General features: G+C 40.2%; 1 protein-coding gene across 4 annotated transcripts in view; it reads right to left on the reverse strand.

Moving 5' to 3' along the window:
* Positions 1-15361, reverse strand: part of akap6 (A-kinase anchoring protein 6) — a 418819-nt gene that overhangs the window by 289210 nt on the left and 114248 nt on the right. The gene's annotated exons all lie outside the window — the stretch shown is intronic.

Genomic DNA, 15361 nt, shown 5'->3' on the forward strand with positions numbered 1-15361 from the left:
CTGCCATTCCCCTTACTCCATTCTCACCCACTGATGTACTGATTGCCTTTTCTACAGCACCTTTCTTCTCATTTATCCATCACTTACTGCTCTTAGACTCTTATTTTCCCTCTAACTTTGTGAGCCTACCCATTCGGAAGGAAGTCTGGCTTGTGCTAATTATGGGATCACATCCATCCAAATCCTGGCATTAAATTTTCACGGATCCTATCAAAAGAAGATCAATAATTTGATCAGTCTTTGCCAAATGAATTTGACATTTTACATCAGTTTAATGATTGTCTATTCCAACCAGTGGTGTATCTGGGATCAAGGAATAGAGCTGACTCCAGAAAATGTAGTTATGTATCTTCCATTTTCAAAATGATTCTCTTCAAAGGACCTACAGTAAAGTTAAGCCAAGGACAATAAAAAATGCTGCCCATGAGTTGATTTTGAGGCTACAAGTAAGGGTGATTTGCATTCTGTTATCAGTTGTATTTCACGCCACTATGTTTCAATTTTAATAGCACTGTCTCACTACTTTTTCCGAAGAAAGTATCCTTTGTAGCAAGCACATGCAATTGATGATGTGAATCACTTTACTGGTCAAACTCATTCAATAAAGACTGCTCAAGTCATTGATCTCCTTTTGATGGGATATGTGAAAATTTAACACCTGGGTTTTCATGTTGATGAAGTGCTTCTTAAGTATTGCAAAAATACGATTGAGAATATCCAATTTCCAAACACGGCCCCTATCACTTTCATGGGTGTGGGTCACGTTTCCCACCTTCGTGTTTCACAGAGGTATCATTTCAACTGACTCTACTCACAGGTATGATTGAAAGGAAATTTGCATCTTTGTGTGGACAATTGTTTAAATTGTAGTGTGTTCTGATGACTCTATTGGGACTGACGTGCATATGAAAATTACACAGCTGTCACTGGTCAGCATTGGTGTTTGAATACAGTTTGAGAGTCTGAAAAGTAGGATTCTGGATCATCTCTATAACTTCTATTAACTGCAAATCACAAGTTATGTCTGAAATTGGTCTGCTTTTCTTCCCTGAGCCCTTTTTATTGCTATATTGTCACTGAAGTAATTGTGAGTGATATTTTGCTTTAAAACTCCATAACTTTTCTCTCAATTTGTGATTTTCATTCTCAACAGCTCTTTCATTTAGTTCAATGCAATCAGCGCTTGTGAATTTTGAATTCAAAGTATATACACGTTATTACACATTAACTATAATGCACATTTTATATCCTCAGCACTTAAGTAGGCTGTGCATATTTCGGGAGAAAGTGAGGACTTCAGATGCTGGAGATCAGAGTTGAAAGATGTGGTGCTGGGCAAGCACAGCAGGTCAGGCAGCATCTGAAGAGCAGGAGAATCGATGATTTGAGCATAAGCTCTTCATCAGGAATGAAGCTTGTGGGCCAAGGGGGTGGAGAGATAAATGGGAAGGATCTGGGAATGCAATAGGTCAATGAAGGTGGGATGAAGATGATAGGTCGGAGATGAGGGTGGAGCAGATAGGTGGGAGCAACTTATGCTCAAAACATCGATTCTCCTGCTCCTCAGATACTGCCTGACCGGCTGTGTTTTTCAGTAGCACACCCTTCAACTGTGCATATTTCAGTAAAACCAATATATTCATGTACTCCGGCAAGAGGACACTACTTTGACACAGAGTTCTTTAATTAAATCACAGATGATATCAGAAAATCCAGTGGCCAGAATATTATTTTTTTATTGATAATTACCACTTCCCTTTGTATGTTAAATGTGACAGCATAAATATACTACAAATTCAAGCTTTCCGGTCTCTTTCACTATGCTATTGGGTTTTCACCCTCCTTGAAATGCTTTATTTGTACCCTAGGCAGAAGTGGATACTGCAGATGCTAGAAATCAGAGTCTAGATTAGAGTGGTGCTGGAAAAGCACAGCAGATCAGGCAGGATCTGAGGAGCAGGAAAATCGATGTTTCGGGCAAAAGCCCTTCATCAAGGAATGACGGCAGGGAGCCTGCAGGATGGAGAGATAAATGAGAGGGGGTGGGGCTGGGGAGAAGGTAGCCAAGAGTACAATAGGTGTATGGAGGTGGGGCTGAAGGTGATAGGTCAGAGAGGAGGGTGGAGTGGATAGATGGGAAGTAAGATTGGCAGGTGGATGGTGGTGAGCTGGAAGGTTGAAACTGGGATAAGGTGGGGGTAGGGGAAATGAGGAAACTGGTGAAGTCCACATTGATGCTCTGGGGTTGAAGTGTTCCAAGGCGGAAGATGAGGCGTTCTTCCTCCAGACGTTGGATGGTGAAGGAGTAGTGGTGGAGGAGGCCCAGGACCTGCATGTCCTTGACAGAGTGGGAGATGATGATTAGATGACATTAGATGATGATGATGACATTACAGTGTGGAAACAGGCCCTTTGGCCCAACAAGTCCACACCGACCCGCCGAAGCGAAACCCACCCATACCCCCTACATTTACCCCTTTACCTAACACTACGGGCAATTTAGTATGACCAATTCACCTGACCTGCACATCTTTGGACTGTGGGAGGAAACCGGAGCACCCGGAGGAAACCCACGCAGACACGGGGAGAACGTGCAAACTCCACACAGTCAGTCGCCTGAGTTGGGAATTGAACCCGGGTCTCAGGCGCTGTGAGGCAGCAGTGCTAACCACTGTGCCACCGTGCCGCCCACCAAGGAGGGGGAGTTGAAATGTTGGTCCACGGGGCGGTGGGGTTGATTGGTTCGGGTGTCCCAGAGATGTTACCTAAAGCGCTCTGTGAGAAGGCATCCAGTCTCCCCAATGTGGAGGAGACCGCATCAGGAGCAACGGATGTATCCTAAGCTGAGCATCAAATCTAGGCACTTATAGCCCATCAGCAGATGGTCTGGCATTTCCTCCACTCTACATTACCATTCAGCCAAGGGATCTACTCTGATTCAATGAAGACAGCAGGGGAGGATGTCAGGAGAAGTGCCCAAGAACACCTAAACATGAGGTATCACACCAGTGAAGCTACAACAAAGACTATTTGCCAGCCAGATAATGGATAAAGAATGCAATAAACAACCAAGAAATCCCACAATCCGGTCAAACCTCTGCAGTTCTGCAACATCAGTTGTGAATTTGGTGGACAGTTGAATATCTAACTGGAGGAAAAGACTACAAATATCCTCATCCTTAATGATGGGGAAATCCAGCTCATCAGGGAACAAAAAACAAGGCTGAAGCATTTTTAAGTATCTTCATATTTAAGTACCACACAGATGGGTCATGGATGGATCCACAAAAAGATCAGCCATGATCTTATTGAATAGTGGAAAAGGCTTGACGCCAGATAGCCTACTCTTGCTCCTATTTCTCATATTCTTAAGTTCTTATGTCTGTTTCTGGGAACGCAAGCGTGTGACACATGACATGTAAAGATTGGACTTAGAAAGACCAGATATCAACATTGTGGAGTTGTGTGGATAGCCAGGGTATCCTCAGGAAAAGCAAGGTATTACTTTATATATGGTCCTGAGAAACGTTTGGGTTGTGGTCAGGTACTCTTTAAGTGAAGCATGGGATTGTTAAAAAGTAGGCATGAATGTACGTAAAAAGTGCATTAACTCATTGGAACTGTAAAGCTCCACAGAATCATAAGCAAAATTCAAAAATGTCAAAATGAGCTATCAAAAGAGTCAAGAGGAACTTTCTAAAAGATTTTAAGAGAAACTGCCAAAAGATCCAACAGGAACTGTCAGAATCAACTCCAAATGTGTTAAAAAGAACAGTCAAAGGAAGCTGCCAAGGAATTTAAAATTTCTGCTTTTCAAATATTTGCAAAAGAAAATTTTTAAAGTGCAATAAAAATCTTGCATGACTGATTTTACAATCTTTAATTACCACAGTATCGTGTCTGCTATTTCATAGTTTGGCTGACACACCAAAGTCATTATAGACTGTTTATAGTTGGACTCTGAATTTTGATATGCATTTGAATGAAATGTTTGTTGTTATTATGGATTATAGGGTTGAAAGAAGGTAAATCTAATGAATGAAGTCTTGTAAATGAGTATTCTTTTTAAAAGAAATAATGTCTACAATAGGTACTTAGTTCTTTATTTTAATTAATCTCAGCATAGGTCCTGAGGTCTGCTCAGCATGGATATTGACTTAGTTATCATGGTAGGAGTAAGAGTAAAAGGTAGTGGATGGGAGGGTATGGCTTAGTGGGTAAAGGACATGGATTTGTATAGTGGTCATTAATAATAACTGATTAAGGAGAAAATTACATAGTATTTCAGATCCATTACTTCGTAAAATATATTACTATGATCCACTTTCTCATTGTCAGACACTTTAAAGAAAGCTGTGTCCTTCTACGCATGTCTCTTAGAAAACTATTTTCCCCTATAGCATCTCATTGCCTTCAGGTAGAATTATCAATGCCCTTGCAAATTCAAACTTTAATTTTATGCCAATTACATCTTACAGGAATACAACAATGGAAATCCATATTTTCTTTCATGTGATTTCTTCAATCCAATTTTTGCCCCTTACTGCTGCTCTCCTGGCAATATTTTTATGATTCTCAATGACTATTACTTTTAAATGTTATTGTTCTAAGTATGTTTCATGTGGTTCCCTGTCTTGGGCTGTTAGTCCCTTCATGAATTCTATCCATCCTTTGATCATTGCAAGTCTACATCTGCACTCTATGTACCTGATCTTGTTTTACTAGACCACTGCTCCTCAGTCACTAACATCCCTGCTTCATCTTTATTTTGCAGTAAGGATCCCTCACTTTCCTCAGTACTGGGACACTTTATTTATTACTTTACGCACATGTGACTGAATAGAGTTTTCTAGTATAGTGTCTCAATCCTCCTCCATTACATGCTCCTCTCTCGACTCTCTGACTTCTCTTTGCTGTTCTGCTCTAGTCTGCTGATGGCAGAGTAACATCATCAGTTACAACATCATTACCATATTCATACCTCATTATACTACAATTATCATCTGGCTTCACCCAGAAACCTTAAATATTACTGTTTTTTAGTAATTACGGTCGAGAAATAATCATCAGCCATAAAACCAGAAGAACTCCTGATCTCCTTTGAGTATTGCCATAGAAATGTTACATCTACCTGAGAAGGCAAATGGGGTCTTGGTTAAAAATGACATGAAATCTCCACACTTGCTCAATGCTGCATGAAACATCAGCAAAGATCATATATTCAAAGCAGGGAAATAAAGCTTTCTATCTCAATCACCTAAGGTGGAATGTTCCCAACTCCTGACGTGGATAATACCAAGTCAGTCGTGAAGATATCAAGGCATAAGAAAAACAAAATTCTTGATGTTTTAATGGTGAGTTAAAAAAGGAAGAAATTAATTTATAGGGATTAACAGCTCAATATTTCTTATTCTTGTCTCATTGATATGCAATTTCCTATTCTCCCATGTGCCAAATAGAAATTAAATGGCAACAATTCCCAGCATGCAGGTCAAAGCAGGTAATTGGCAGCTCTCATTCACTGCTTGGAGGTTAGCATCAGACACGTACTAGCCTCACCTCATCACCAGGATGCATCTGACTAAATTAAAATACAGTCATCTACATCAGTGCTGCACTTTGGAGGAGTCCAACACTTTTTATTATAGTGTTACTGACTGGCTACTTTACATGCAGGGACAGGTACACATCTCACACATTGGAAAAGGGTGCAAACCAGGGCGATTCTTTTCACTCACTTTGCACAATTTGAATGTTTACAACATCCCCGTTTTGCCTTGTCTTGTTGCACTTTGTCACCTCATTCAGTATTACAGACACATAGTGCTTCTGTCTTGCCATATTTTTAGAACAGACACAAAGCTAAGCACCTTGCCATAGTTGTTAGTTATAATCAGTTAATGTGGAAGCTCAGGGGTGATGCAATTGCTGTGAGAAAGAAAGGAACATGAAGATTTGGAAGGTCTCTAGATTAAAAGACCGAGCCAACACTCGTTCTGCAAAGTGCAACCTGTGTTACCTTGAACTGAAAATAATCAATGGCAATGAAAAATGGCTGCCATCACAATTAAGTGGGTGGAGTAAGCATTTGTTTGAAGATGTGAGTTCTACTTCTGTGCAATGTGAGTCTCTTCAAAGGCCAATTACATAATCAGGCACTTACATAATACAGTTAAAGACATCTGTGTTCATAGAATGCTTCATGTGAAATGCACCTCAGCTATGTGGGAATAAAATTCTGGCAACAAATAATCTTGACCAAGTCATTAAAATTTGATAATTGCCAACTCTGTAAAGCAGAAGTGAAGACAGACAACCTTAATAGTGTAACCTGCAAGTCACAGTTCACAAAGATAATATGAAGTCTCATAGTCCGCTCAAGGATGCAGAGCTGATTACCTCTCACATTGAACTGGAAGTGTTTGCCAACATACATTTATATGCAATGCTGCCTTTCTTGGAGATGTGGGGAAACACGTTATCAGTAATTCCTCTGCATTTATAATCTATTATGGCATTTGTATGACAACGCTGCCGTGATCAGAATAAGGTACACTATGTTAACATTACAGGCATTCAATGACCCTCCTTGTTCAAGTCCTCCATGTATTGAGGATTATGCTAAACAGCCGTTTGTGTGTGATGTAAATACTGACTGCTCACATTACTAAGGACCTGTTCTGCTTCTGGTATTCCACACATGGGACCACTTGAAAATGGCCACAACAGGGACCATTACCCCTGTCGCTGTGGTGCAATTAAGGTACAGAGAGATAGAGGTGGGTTAGAGTTAGGAACAAATGTGGCTGCAATCCCACAATCAGCAACAACCTTAATTCTTATAGCTACAGTTACAACTACAGTCAATTAGACAAGTGACGACGTAAAATAGCAATAAATTTATGAACGTGAGTTCTATTTACAATGAAATAGTCCCCATGTTGCCCTATGTGCCTTCAGAAGCTGTTCTTTATGTTCACCTCCCATGACCTGCACCATGAAGGGTCAGCAGCGACTGACCTGGTAAACAGCTAAGCTCTAAATATGGTGCCAGTGGCAGAAATCCTGTAAAATATTGGCAGTCATGAATGCATCTGTTGTTGGCGAGCACAAGATATTGCAGGTGTGGTGTCTTTGATGCATGGTGCATACACAATGAAATGAGCAGCAGAGAATTGTGTGAGAAAACCCACTGAAGCTCATGGAGCAAAATCCTCCATGAAAATCCCCGGAATTGACACTTAACTGATTTTTGGTACAACTCAGCCCTTAGTTTCCAAATGTGCGCTCTCTGCACCCTGGCTAATTAATTATAATAGAAAAATAGAAAAGGAATCATTGCTTATTATTATAACTAGCAGACTAGTTTACATGGCTCAGTTTAAAATCAAAAAGCACAGACATGCACAAGTCCAAATACAATATTCTCAATCTACAGAAGTGAAAATATCCAATAGCATTTATATATATCTTTCTAAAATCCTTCCAGAAAATATTTTAGCACTTACCTCCAATTTTTATTTTTGCTGATCTACAATAGAATGCTCAGAGTTTACTTAGTAATAATTGCTGGCAACAATTTCCCAGGTTACCGAAGGTCATAAAAACTCTCATTCATCTCTTTAGCAACTGTGTTTATCCAGCTAAACCATGTCGCAATAGTTTTTTTTTACATAAATCGTAAACTGTAAAATCACTTTTATAAAGACAGTGTTAAGTTTCCTTCAAAGCTGGGCTACAGCTTGATTCCTGCACGCTTGTAGCCAATTGGATTAAAACTATGGAAACTCGACTCTGTGAATCTTCCAAACAGCACCAACAGCAACACAGAAATATGGCCTGGGAATTGATTCCCTTGTGCATATTCAGAGAATGAAACAAAAAATGAAGCAAATCACTAAAGCAATACAATCAGGAATTCTAAGATAAATAATAATTTGCCTCACATTTAGGAAACTGATAAATTCTGAATATTCTGAACCATGTTTAACACTGCAATTCAGAAACAGAGAAGGCATTAAACTTAATGTCTGATACTACTGTTTCTTTTTTCAAACATGGTTGAACAAAAAGCTCATAAAACATAGTACAAGAAGATCTCAATATATGTAATATTAGAAATGATGCATGATTGAAATATTCCATTCAAAATAATATTCAAACACAGGCAAACTTATCTGCATATTTTATTTTTTGCTACAAATACATTCTAATTTATTTTCTCAAGCGTGCTATCATTCACTCTTTCCACTAGTAAACCTCATTCAATAAAGAATACAGTTGATATGTCTCACTTCACTGTTCAGCATACAACATCCTCGAGAACTAAATTACACATTTAGCTCTGAAAGTACTAACGTTAACGTTCACAGCAACTAGTAATATTTTTGTAGTAACTTTTATACTTCAATATTGTTTGCTGCAACCGACTGACTTAATTTGATTAACAAGAACCATTTAGCTCTTTCAAGGTTGAATGCTGACACTAGTTTTTCCAGCAGAGACATTTTGCTACACTAAAACATTCTGCAGTTGAAATCAAATAACAGTTGTTATTAATCTAATTAAAAAGTTGTAAGTAACTTTCCTGAACAGTGAAAGTTAGCTCAATTTTACAGTTGAATTTGTAACTCTTGAATTAATTTCATTAGAGTTTGTCTTTCATTGTTGTAAAAAAAAGTTCATCATTGTGGATTCATATCTACCAGCTGCAGTACACCAGAACGTCCTGCTCCGTACAACTGCTTCATTCGGGTAATAATGGCAGTTGAATTCATGAACACAGCTGTTGCAGAGTATCAAATGGACTATGTACAGATAACCATACGTACCCAAAATAACTGAAGTGGATCAGCATAGTTTGAGAAAGTTCACATTGAACTTTGCTAAATACTTGCTAAATACTTACTGTGATAGAGGCACATGTGATACAATTCAAAGAGGAATATAAAATTTAAATAAATTAAAATCTGGAAGAAAAATAGCAACTAATGAATTGTTTCCTCTGCAATAAAACTCCAGCAACGCCTTTAACTCTTTGACCTTGGCAGCTTACAGTTTTATTAAGCAACTTAAATGTGTTCAGTCAAAGTGTCTGTACTTGCATTCCATGGTCACAGATAAAACCATACAAATATAAAAACTGGTTTAAATTCAGTTCAACAGATGTAAACAAAAATTTCTATTCATTGTTATTAAATGATACACTCCATAACACTTGTGGTTGTCATAGTCTTAAGCTATTTGCATATTTCTCTTTTAGTAAATTCATTAGCCAAAGTCAAGGCCAAACAGAAAGGTAAAGTATTTAGCAAAGTTCAATGTGAACTTTCTCAAACTATGCTGATCCACTTCAGTTATTTTGGGTACGTATGGTTATCTGTACATAGTCCATTTGATATGATAAACAGACCATGACAGTAAGGGCAAAAGAGTATAAATCTAAGAATAAACAAACAGATAAGACAAGAACTTACAAAGAAATTAAAAGAATAAAACTGAAGACTCTGCATCTAAATGCAAGTAGCATTTAAATCAAAACATACTACTGAGAGTGCAATCAGAAACAAATAAGTATGATCTGGTAGCCATTACAGAGACATGGCTGCAGGATGACATGGATAGGGACCTGAATGTTGGAGGTTACAGGGCAGTTAAGAATGACCAGAAAGTTGGAAAATGTGGAGGGGTGGATCTGTTAGTTAAATGAGCCAAGATGAAATAAAGCAAAACAAGTGAAAACGGGGCCATAGTAGAGTGCATACCTCCACTAGGCTGTGTTAATTGTTATTTTCTTGAAAGTTTTGACTGCTTGTTTACTGTTTTGTTACTACAAAGCTGAAAATCGAAACATGTTTATGAAGACCTTCCATTTCACTGAGGTGACTTCAAACTGATCCAAATGCACTTACCTGTTCTGAAGCCACTGTTTGCATTTTGACAGCTCTGACAAATTACACCACAATAGCTGATACAGTCCATAACATTTTAAAGTAATCAGCAATGTTCAAAATCAAACAACCCACAAAATTCGAAGGAAAAGAGTCAGCGCACCCTATCTCCCCAAGTTAACAGACCCTTCAATAAATTCCAGAATCAGGATCCACACCTTTGCGAAAAAACTAATCAGTCTTTTTTCTAGGGCCATACTGTATCTGTGCGTCAAGTTTCATTGAAATTCATCCATTAGTTTCTGAGGTATATTGTTTACAGACTAACAGGGATCAAAACATTATCTTCACCCATGTTCTGTGGAGGAGTAAAAGCTGTTGGAAGAAGGAAGCGAAGGAAGGCTGGTGTGAGGAGCTCTCAATAAGTGGTGCATATTCACCCAGAATGTTCAGGGGACAATTCCTTTTCTGAACACCAGTGAAGAACAACCGTGTGAGCTATCTGTACTTCAGCAAAAGCATACGTCATTGACATATGCCACTTGCTGCACTCATAATTGCAACCACACAGCAGAGTGAAGGTGACCATGGAATGAAATTTCATGTACTAGTCTCCTGTCGGCTGGAACAAGCAAATTTTGCGACATAGAATCTCTACAGTGTGGAAGAAGGCCATTCAGCCCATCGGGTCCATACCAACTCTCCAAACAGCATCCCACCCAGACCCACTGTCTCCCATTCTATATCTGTAACCCTGCATTTCCAATGGCTAATCCACCTAATCTGCACATTCCTGAACACTATGGGCAATTTAACATGGCCAATCCACCTAACCTGCACATGGAGTCATTCAGCATGGAAACAGACCTATCAGTCCAACTCACCCATACTGACCAGATATCCTAAATTAATCTAGTTCCATTTGCCAGAATTTGACCCATATCCCTCAAAACCTTTCCTATTCATGTATCCATCCAGATACCTTTTAAATATTGTAATTATCTTGCAGCTATCCATCCACTGTCATGTAAGGGAGGTCATAGAGTCTATATATTCAGTGACAACTAATAACATTTCATTTTCTTGTGCTAGAAAGTAGAAGACAGAGACTTGCACACGGCTCTGCAAGGATTGCAGAATTCCCTGTAATGTAGTCAACTATTCATTGCAAACAGGTTGCCATATAGATGCCAGATGCCAATTCACAAGTACCACTACAGCACACAAATATTGTTGGACTTAGCTTGAGCTGCAATGGAAGCTATGACATCAGCCGTTGGATGCTACATTATGGTTGGGACTCATAGTGTATGAGTGGAGTTGTTCAGAAGTCACCATATATTTCTTCATTTCACTGTCTTCCTGCTCATCCTCTGCTGATTGATCAAGTTGCAATTCTTAGATATCTGAAAGGAGAAATGCATGAGGGAAGATTGTTGGGAGGGGATTGGAGGAAAGTCAAAAGTGCATGCTTGCACTATCTACACCTTCTTAATCAGAAGGAGCACAGGATGAAAACGAAGTGGAATGTGAACAAAAGAATTATATGGTATGAATATATCGTTATCTTTGATGCTTTCAACCTTGCCACAATCTTGGTGTTGTTCACTCCAATGATGTGAGCACCATATCTTTTATTACTGAAGACATGTAGCAACTCCTGCACCTGCCTGTTAGGTGTTGGTGACTTTGGCTGTGTACAAAACACCCTCCAAAGGAGAGAGAGGTTTATCAATGAATGTGGTTCATTCATGGAGGATAAGGTCAGGGATATGGAGATGTGAAGTCATAAATGTCTGATGTCCTGGGTGGTGTCTGAAATGAGGCAGTAGGGACACTTCATCAAGAGAAGAAAGTAAGCACTGTGCCAGTGTCCAAATGTATGTCTTCCCCAGGATTTTGACTGGCAGTATACTTGCAAGGCTTTGGGATCATCTACATTATTTCAATAACCCACTAAAACTGCTTTCAGATAACGTCCTTTAAAATGCATGGAAGGGAGGGCCAGCCATGCCTGCAAGGTCAACTATGTCCATAAAACTCATGAGTACACCACTGGACTGTAACATGGACATTCAATAAAGAGTGAACTAAAAACACAACCTTGTTTCTTCCACCAAAAAGGAAGTATCCTGAACTTCCCTCAAACAATCAATGTGTGCCAACCATAAGACACACCAGTATGTTGAGATCTTTGGATAAGCTTGCCTCGAAATAATAATAATAATTCATACATTAGAAAAGTAAAATAGAACAAAGAACAAAGAAAGTTTACAGCCCAGGAACAGGCCCTTCGGCCTTCCAAGCCTGAGCCAATCCAAATCTACTGCCTAAACCTGTCGCCCAATTCATAAGCATCTGTATCCGTCTGCTCCCCACCTACTTGTGCATCTGTCCAGACACATCTTAAATGAATCTACCCATGCCTGCCTATACTACCTCTGCTGGCAATGTGTTCCAAGCACCTACCACCCTCTGTGTAAAGTACTTGCCACGTGTATTCCCCCTTAAACTTTTCACCTCTGACCTTGAAAGTGTGACCTCTCATTATTGAATCCTTCACCCTGAAAAAAGCTTATCTCTATCTACCCTGTCTATACCCTTCATGATTTTGTAGACCTCAATCAGGTACCCCCTCAATCTCCTTTCTTCTAATGAAAACTGTCCTAACCTCCTCAACCTCGCTTCATCGCCAGCACCTTCCATACCAAGCAACATCCTCGTAAACCTTCTCTGCACTCTCTCCAAAGCGTCCACATCCTTTTGGTAATGTGGTGACCAGAAATGTACACAGTATTCTAAATGTGACAAAACCAATGTCTTGTACAATTTTAACATGACCTGCTAGCTTTATACTCAGTACCCCGTCCGATGGAGGCAAGCACAGCATATGCCTCTTGACCACTCTATCTACCTGTGCAGCAACCTTCAGGGTACAATGGACCTGAACTCCGAGATCTTTCTGCTCATCAACTTTTCCCAAGGCTCTTCCGTTTACTGTATATTTGCTCCAGAATTAGACCGCCCAAAATCCATCAGCTCACATTTGCCTGGATTGAACTCCATCTGCCACTTCTCCACCCGACCCTCCAGTCTATCTATATTCTCCTGTATTATTTAACAGTCCCTTATGCTTTCTGCTACTCCACCAATATTTGTGTCATCTGCAAACTTGCTGATCAAACCAACAGCATCCTCATACAGATCATTTATGTATATCACAAGCAACAGTGGTCCCAATACTGACCCCTGTGGAACACCACTGGTCACCTTTCTCTATTTCGAGAAACTCCCTTTAACTACTACTCTTTGTCTCCTGTTGCTCAACCAGTTCTTTACCCACCGAGCTAGAACACCCCGCAAACCATGTGACTTCACTTTCGCCATTAGTTTACCATGGGGAACCTTATCAAATGCCTTTCTAAAGTCCATATATATGACATCTACAGCACTCCCTTCATCTATCAACTTGGTCACTTCCTCAAAGAGCTCTACTAAGTTGATAAGAAACGATCTCCCCCACACAAAACAATGTTGCCTATCATTGATAAGCCCATTCTTTTCCAAAAATAAATAGATTTTATCCCTCAGTACCTTCTCCAGCAACTTTCCCACCACTGACGTCAGGCTCACTGGTCTGTAGTTACCCGGAATATCCCTACTACCCTTCTTGTACAAGGGGGCAACACGAGCAACCCTCCAGTCCTCCGGCACCTCACCGGAGGACTGGAGGACTGTTTAAAGATACTACAAAGATATCTGTCAGGGTCCCAGCTATTTCCTCTTTCGCCTCCCTCAGGAACCTGGAATAGATCCCATCCGGTCCTGGGGATTTGTCCACCTTAATAACCTCTAGCCTACCCAAAACATCTTCCCTACTTATGTCAACGTATCCAGACTAATCAAACTTCTATCTCTAATCTCAACATCCATCATGTCCTTCTCCTCAGTGAACACTGATGCAAAATAGTCATTCAGAATCCCACCCATTCTCTCAGGTTCGACACACAGCCTTCCTTCCTTATCCTTTAGAAGACCAATCCTTTCTCTAGTTACCCACTTGCTTCTTATATAAGAATAAAATGCTTTGGGAATCTCCTTAATTCTGCTCGCTAAAGCTATTTCAAGACCCCTTTTAGCCCACTTGATTCCTCATTTAAGACTTGTCTGATATTCCTCCAGGGCCAATTCTGTTCTTGGCTGCCTGGACCTTATGTATGCTTCCCTTTTCCTCTTGACTAGTCGTATGGTTTATCCTGTCATCCACGATTCACGAATCTTGTCTTTCCTATCCTTTGCTTTCAACAGGACATGCCTATCCTGTACTATCTTTAACCTATCTTTGAAAGCCTCCCACATATTAAATGTGGACTTCCCTTCAAATAGCTGTGTCCAATCCACATTTCTCAGCTCCTGCCTAATTTTGATACAATTGGCCTTAGCTCAGTTTAGTACTCTTCCCTTAGGGCCACTCTCATCTTTGTCTATGAGTATTCTAAAGCTTACAGAATTGTGGTCACTGTTCCCAAAGTAATCCCCCACCGCAACTTCTATCACCTGGCCTGGCTCATTCCCCAACACCAGGTCCAATATGGTCCCTTCCCTCATCGGACTGTTGACATACTGCTCTAGAAAACTCTCCTGGATGCTTCTTACAAATTCTGCCCCATCCAGAGCTCTGACACTAAGTGTATCCCAGTCAACGTTGGGAAAATTAAAATCTCCTATCACCATCACCCTGTTGCCTCTACATCTTTCCCATAATCTGTTTACCTATTTGTTCTTCTACCGCACGCTTACTGTTGGGAGGCCTGTAATACAGCCCCAACAATGTAACTGCACCCTTCTTATTTCCCAGCGCCACCCATAATGCCTCACTACTCAAACCCTCCATAGTGTCCTCCTTTAGTACAGCTGTGATATCATTCCTGACCAACAATGCAACTCCTCCCCCCCTTTTACTTCCCTCCCTGTCCTATCTGAAGCATCTATATCCTCTAACATTTAGTTGCCAATCATGCATTTCCTTTAACCAAGTCTCTGTGATTGCAATAACGTCATACTCCCAGGCACCAATCCAAGCCCTAAGTTCATCTGCCTTGCCCACTATACTTCTTGCATTAAATTATATGCACTTCAGGCCACCAGTTCTTTTGCATTCATCTGCTCGCTGTCTGCTCTTCCCCTTATTAATGCTAACTTCATGATTCTTACAATTCTCCAATTTCCACCTCACTGTCAACTTGTCTTTTCTCCTGATTCCCAGTGCCCTGCCACACTAGCTTAAAATCTCCCCAACAGCAGTAGCAAAAACTCCCCAAAGGACATTAGTTCTAGTCTGGTTCAGATGTCGACTGTCCAATTTATAATAGTCCCCCTTCCCCAGAACCGGTCCCAATGTCCAACAAATCTGAACCCCTCCCGCCTACACCATCCCTCAAGCCATGTGTTCATCCTGCCTATTCTTTCAT

The sequence above is a fragment of the Chiloscyllium plagiosum genome, unplaced genomic scaffold (genome assembly GCF_037043375.1).
Source record: "Chiloscyllium plagiosum isolate Xiang-an unplaced genomic scaffold, Cpla_swu_hap1 HiC_scaffold_8, whole genome shotgun sequence".
NCBI classification, from domain to species: domain Eukaryota; kingdom Metazoa; phylum Chordata; class Chondrichthyes; order Orectolobiformes; family Hemiscylliidae; genus Chiloscyllium; species Chiloscyllium plagiosum.